Here is a 7155-nt window from a genome sequence, read left to right on the forward strand (position 1 = left end):
TTTGGCGGCGGGCTAGGGGCGGCTAGGGTTTTTTGGTGGGGGGGGTGGCGGCTGGGCCTCCCGGCTATTTAAAGCCGGCCGGGCCGGGAGTCCAGGTCGGACACGGCCAGGTAAGTCGGTTCAGACTTTTTTTTAAATAGTTACGCTTAGAAAAAAACAAAAGGAATACTAAACGGACTCCAAAAATCCCGAAATAAATTTTCCCCGACTTCTAAAATCAAGCCGCATAGGATGAACATTTATTTGGGTCCTAAATGCAATTTTGAAAAACGCGTATTTTTCCTAATTCAAATAAAATAGCAAATAAAACAAAAATAAAATCTTATTTGATTTTTTTATTAAATCCTCAATATTTCTTTATTTTGGGAATGTCATTTTATTCCCTCTCTCATATTTTGATAATAGAAATAATTGAAGATAAAATAAATAAAATCAAATGATCCTATTTTCAAAATTTCAGAAGACTCAAATATGAAAATAACGAAATCCCCAACTCTCTCTGAGGGTCCTTGAGTTGCGTAGAATTTTCTAGGATCAGCCAAAATGCAATAAAATATGATATGCAATGATGATCTAGTGTATAACATTCCAAATTCAAAATTTGGGATGTTACATATGGCGTGATCTGGAAATCCAAAACAGAGTAACAAAATAGCGGAGATGAATCTGGTGGAACTCAGACTGGTGGCGGCGATGAATCTGGTGGGACTCGGACTGGTGGCGGATATATGTTTCAGGTGGGCTCGGATTGGCGTGATGGCGGTGGATAGGTGGTGGTATGGACTCAGATTGGCGGTGAATATGTGGTGGTGGTATATTGTAGCAGCGATGAAGTTGGTGCGGTGGTGGTATACGGCAGCAGCGATGATAATGATGCGGTTGTGATATATGGCAGCGGCGACGTGAAAACGTATGAACAGAACTCAAAACTTTAAAGGACTAGACGCTAACACCAACAACTTGACATGACGATGCAACCGCAAATTCCACAAAAAAATACAGAAAAGATTATGCAAAGGCTCAGATTGGTTCGGATAGGATGAACTAACCCTAATTTTTTTTGCTATTTCATGGACTATAGGTATGAAGAACAGACTCGATCTAAACTATGAAAAAAACTGTAAAATCTCACCGAGCAACCTGGAAATCTGGTACCACTTGATAGAGGGAAAGTTGTTATGTCTTTCGATGAGATGGTGGCTATCATTTTGGAGGAAGTCGACTTTGACGATCTGACTACGAACGTGCGAGGACGTCGCGCCTTAGCAATTGCTAAACCAACTCAGAGAGGTTATTGACCATGCGAGAGCACAATCAACCTGACCACGAAGGTATGTTTCCTGTAGGCAAACGAAGAACAAGCAAGAAACTAAGATTGCAATCTGGATATTGCAAATATAAGAGGAAAGCTTTATTGATCAAGGTGGGGTTCTCTGACGCCTATGTCTGGTGGTTGAACACAAACAAAGTACGCGAAGTTGCAGCTATGGCGAACTTTAATCTAAACAAAACCCAAAGTCTAAATAATGCCCTAAGGGTTGTATATATGGAGGAAGAGGGGAAATTTCGTGGCCCTTGGAGGAGGGGTCTGAAACCAACCCTAACTCTGGTTTCCCCACACATACGGACTCTAAAAACAGCCCATACTCAAGTATTTCGAAATTACATGGGCCTAACCCAATAATAAGGTGACGCAGCACCTATAATAGCCTCTGGACGAAATTTATGAAGTGTCAGCTTGTATATTTCGTCCAAGGCTTCACGCACTCATTATGGTGGCTTCAAAGTCCTGAAATCATCACTTGTAACTCCGTTCTGGTTCCTCTTGCGCATACCATCATCTCCATGCTTGATCTTGCTCCAATGATCATCCTTCTTGCCCTAGCTAGGCCCTTCATTTGTAAGCAAGACAAATGTATCCAATTTAGGCAGCATCATATTCTCACGAACATTAGAATCATTACCAAGAAACGGAAGTACCTAGTAATTTACTTCGCGTGCGCGCGCTCTAGTAATTGGTCCTGTATATGTATCAGTAGGGGCTATGGGTGTAACTTTGTTAGTGATGTCCTCATCAGTTCATCGAGAGGCAATGGAATACGTCATGTTCATCGGGAGCGAACCGGCTTGGATGGAACAGCCGATTGAAACAAGGCATGGCATACCGCAGAACGGAGGAAACGGCCTTGTGTTCGACCGGCCACGGTCGAAACAGGATCCTGTCCATCAGGAGGGGTCTGGTGTACCGCAAAACGGAGGAAACTGACTTCTCTTGGACCTCCTACGGTCGAAACGGACTTGTGTTGGAGTGCTACGGTCGAAACGGGGGTCCTGTTCATTGGGAGGGGTGTGGCGTACCGCAAAATGGGACTCCATGAGATTGTCGCGCCCAAGATGTGATTCTATCCCAATCACATGATGAATTCATGATTCGGGCACAACCACATTTTGAGCGCATAGCAAGGTGGATATCGTTACAACATACCATGTACTGAATAGATGAGAATACAAGATAAAGGCTTACACTCGCCAGAAGTTACAACGTTCATACAACAATACATCAATACATAGCAATCATCATACATAAGAGCAGGATCGGACTACGGATGAAATAAAACGAAAATGAAGAACGACATCCACCCTGCTAATCCTAGGTTCCCAGACCTGGAACCTATCCCTTGAATGAAGAAGAAGAAGCAGAAGAACACCAAACAAGGAAGCATCACACTCGCGTCAGATCATCGCATTACATGTACCTACAACTGTTGTTGTAGTAATCTGTGAGCCACGAGGACTCAGCAATCCCATTACCATGGGTATCAAGACTAGCAAAGCTTAATGGGTATGGAAAGGATAAGTGGTGAGGTTGCAGCAGGTGACTGTGGTAAAATAAGTCTAGCAAGGCCTCCCGACGTGCCGACACCCTGATAGGAGCCGCACGTATCTCGTCTTAGGCCACGATCAGATAGGTCAGCCTACAGGTATATACCAAATACCGCGGGTTTCCCCGAGGCGGCCCTGCAGTCTGCCCGGTTTAGACCAACACTCATGAGGAGCATTGGCCCGTGGTTGATTAAGAGTCCTCGGGTGCTAGCCGGTCCCTATGCAAGTTTCAGTTGTTATTAGACAAATGGTAAAACCAATGTTGGGACTTGCTGGAGGAGTTTTATTCAAAGCGAACTATCAAGAGGGCCCCATAAACCCTCACCGTGTTAGGGACGCGAAATCAAGGAACATAACACCGGTATGACGGAAACTAGGGTGGCAAGAGTGGAACAAAACACCAGGCATAGGGCCGAGCCTTCCACCCTTTACCAAGTATATACATGCATTAATTAAATAAGAGATATTGTGATATCCCAAGATATCCATGATATCCATGTCCCAACATGGAACAACCTGCAACTACACCTGCAACTAGCAACGCTATAAGAGGGGCTGAGCAAAGCAACACCATAGCCAAACAACGGTTTGCTAGGATGGTGGAAAAGGTTAGAGGCTATCATGCAAAATTGGGGGGCTTGATAAACAAGTGGTAGGTAGCGAGACACAATGATAGCATCGAGACAACTAGCAAAGCAAAGATAGTAGTGATATCCAGAGTAATGGTCATCTTGCCTGAAATCCCGCTAGGAAGAAGACCGAATCCATGAAGTAGACGAACCAACATAGTCAAATGAATCCTCACAATCGCAACGTAACCAGAACTATCAAGAAGGAGCAACACTGGAAATAAGCAATCAACAGAGTAAACAACCATCACATAAACATGGCATGATGCACAACCAAGTATGATGCATGTCCGGTTTAATGAGGCACGGCATGGCAAAGTGCAACAAACAATACTACAAGTTAAGTGGAGCTCAATATGCAACGAGTTGCATATTGATGAAACACCACATTCAATCATTTAGTTCACTCTCGTTTATGTACCCAACAATATTAAATGTTATTAAACATGGCAAGGGGTGAAGCATAATAAAACTACCTATCTAGGCAATTTAAATGAAGCCGGAAACAACAAACAAGAATTCCAGAAAAACCTCATATGCATATTTCAAATTTGGTACTGTTCTTCCCTATACATAATTCTAGGGTTGTTAAGCATGCAAAATGAGTACACCATGTTAATGTATGCATTTTTCTACCCCATTTACATATAAAGTTTATTTAATTCAGAGCTACGGTTATTTAGCTATTAAATAAATCATTTTGACATGTTATTTATGCAAATAAACACAAACAACATTTTTAACATGGATGAAAGTAGCATATTACGAAACTAGATGAAATTCTAAGGACTTTTCATATATAAAGATTTTACATATGATGCATGGTTTGTGAGTTATTAAATGCATGAAGTATGAGGGCTTTTCTGCAAAATTGCAGTTCTCTGGATAAATAGCAAATTCGCAGATCTGAAAAAAAACGTATGCGAGCCGAATCTGGCTGGCCTGATAGTGTATAGGAGAGGTGCTGGAGGGGCTGCTCACCCATGAGCTTCAGCCCGGTCGGTGAAGCAGTAGGCCGCGGCAAGGGAGCTGGGCCGACTTGAGTCGGTGCGCTGGCCCAGGCGAGAGGAGGCAGGGCGCGGTCAACGGGCACTGCTAGAGCTGGGCTCCGCGTGAGCCAAAGGAGGGGTCAACGCGTGGCAGCGCGTTTCCTCTTTTGATGCAGGGGAAGCAGGGCGATGGTGCTGCTAGTCAGTGGCGAGGCGGGGAACTCCAGCGGGACGGCTGTGATGGAGAGGACGGGCGGATCCGGCCTTGGGGAGCCCAATCTTGCCAGAGGCAAGGTCGAGCTCGGCCAACGGGAGTGGGACATGGCACTGGAACTTGGAGGCTGAAGCGGGAGAGGGCGCAGCGTGGGACTTGTAGGGGGGTTCCGGCGACAAGGAGCACGGGGACGCCGAGCTACACGGTGCAGGAGATGGATCCGGCATGGCTTGCCGGATCTGGCGCGAAGGAGCTCGGGAGGGCACCATGGAGCCGGTGTGCTCCTGTATAAAGGTAAGACCGAGATGTTGAGAGTTGGGAGAGAAATACTGGGAAGGAAGAAGAAGCAGGGGAGGTAGTTAACTGGTTAGACTTGATCGAGAGGAGGCCGCGGGATTGGTTCGATGTGGAATTTGAGGAAGAGAGTGGCGGCGGCGGGATGGATGGGACTGACTCTAGGTTAGGGTTGGACAAATATTTATATATGTGATGGCGAGTTTAGGGCCTAGGAGGACCCTCCGATTTAGACCGGATGGTCAAGAATAAATAGGCCAGGGAGTCCAAATAAGAAAACGAAGATGTTATAGGGATGTTTGGGGATGATCTGAAACAAACGGTAACGATAGCCCGGTTCGAGTCCGGTGGAGTTTCGGACGCGCGCAAGGGGTCGATGAAATGTGTAGAGAGGCAGGACATATAGACGGGAGGGCAAATCGAAGACAACATGGTCTGACAAAAGGCCACGGAGAAGACGAGAGAGAAGAGAGCGGTCTGGTTGGTCTGAGAGAAGGTCAACACAGGCAAAGAAGAGGCTGCAACCACGAACGGATGCAAGTTTTCAAAACAATGACGTCAACCAGTGCCGATGCAATACAAAAGATGACATGATGAATGCAACAAACAATTAATTAACATAGCTGACATGCAAAACATGAAAGGCATCTGGAGCATTGGTCCCGGGTCGCCCCGAGATCTAGGGATGGCACCAGAGAGAAGCGGAAGAGCAAGAGGTAAAACAAAGTTGCTTCTTTGAAAACTAAGCGAGACCACGCACCTCGAGAGGTTCAACAACTTGAAAGAAAGATACGACAGAGATGAACAAGATTGCAAACAGTCTATTGGGCAAGAGGAACTAGCAATACAACGAGAACCAAGATCTTAAGGAAGAAGATTGACTTTGAAACCACTCCGGTTAGAACGAAATAGACAAGGGATAAGAACGAAAGAATTCGAACTGCACTCTGGTTGAAAAGAGAAGAAAAACTTGATAAGATGGAAAGAACTTGAAAAGAGGACACAACACCTCGATTAAGTGGATAAGCAAGGAAAGAACATGATCTTTGATAGAACGAGATGATGGTTCGAAGGGAGCACCATCACAATGCCTCCGGAAGAAAGAATAGAAGATAGATGGTTGGAAGAAAAGAACGGAGATGAAAATGACAACGTCTACCACAAACGAATTTGGAAAGCATCCTTGCAAAGAAGGATTGAACGGAGTTGTTGGAAAATCCACAACGAAAAGAACAAGCTTGTTGTGGGACTATGGAAAATATCTCAAAACTTGAGGTGAAATTCTGCCACTAACGAAAACAATTGCTTGCTTGAGATCAACAAAGAGATGAAAACTTCTTTCGACGAGAGGATAGGAGAAACCTTGGATCATTGATAGGCACCACAAATAGTAACATTCCCAATGGAAGGTTGTAACACCCCGGATGTAACCTGCCATAATTGTAACTCAGACTCTTGCCATTTCCGTCTTTAAGTTATGAGATTCCCTTTGTGGTTGGGTTGTGTCTTCGTTTTGCATTTTGTTCGTGTCATGCATTTCATATCATGTCATCATGTGCGTCGCATTTGCATACGTGTTCGTCTCATGCTTCCGAGCATTTTCCCCATTGTCCATTTTCCAATCCGACACTCCCACATGCCTGGCGCACCCCTCTTGTATCCTTTCGTGCGCGGATGTTAAACGTTCTCGGAATGGACTGGATTTGCCAAGTGACCTTGGTACACCACCGGTAGACCGCCTGCCAAATTTCGTTCCATTTGGAGTCCGTTTGATTTAACCAGGTAACTGTGAAGGCCTCTTGTGTGTTGCAGCCCAACACCCCTCCAAAACGACCCAATAACCCATCCAAACCACTTCCATGTCCTCCGTCGTTGGATCACGATCGTGTGGGTGAAAACTACACTCCATTTGGACACTCCAAACTCCCTCTACCTATATAAATGCATCTCCTCCTCCAAATTCGCTGTTGAAACCCTAGTCTAGCCTATCCCGCCGCCACCGAACGCGTCCGCCGGCGCCGGACACGTCCGTCGCCTCCGCCTCGCCCAACCGGCATCTGCCATGTGCCCCGCGCCCGCGCCCACATCTCCGCTCCCCGTGCCGGCCCGCGCGTCCGCCGCCGCCTCCGCCCGGTCGCCTCCCAGC

This window comes from Triticum dicoccoides, chromosome 3A (genome assembly GCF_002162155.2).
Source record: "Triticum dicoccoides isolate Atlit2015 ecotype Zavitan chromosome 3A, WEW_v2.0, whole genome shotgun sequence".
NCBI classification, from domain to species: Eukaryota; Viridiplantae; Streptophyta; class Magnoliopsida; order Poales; family Poaceae; genus Triticum; species Triticum dicoccoides.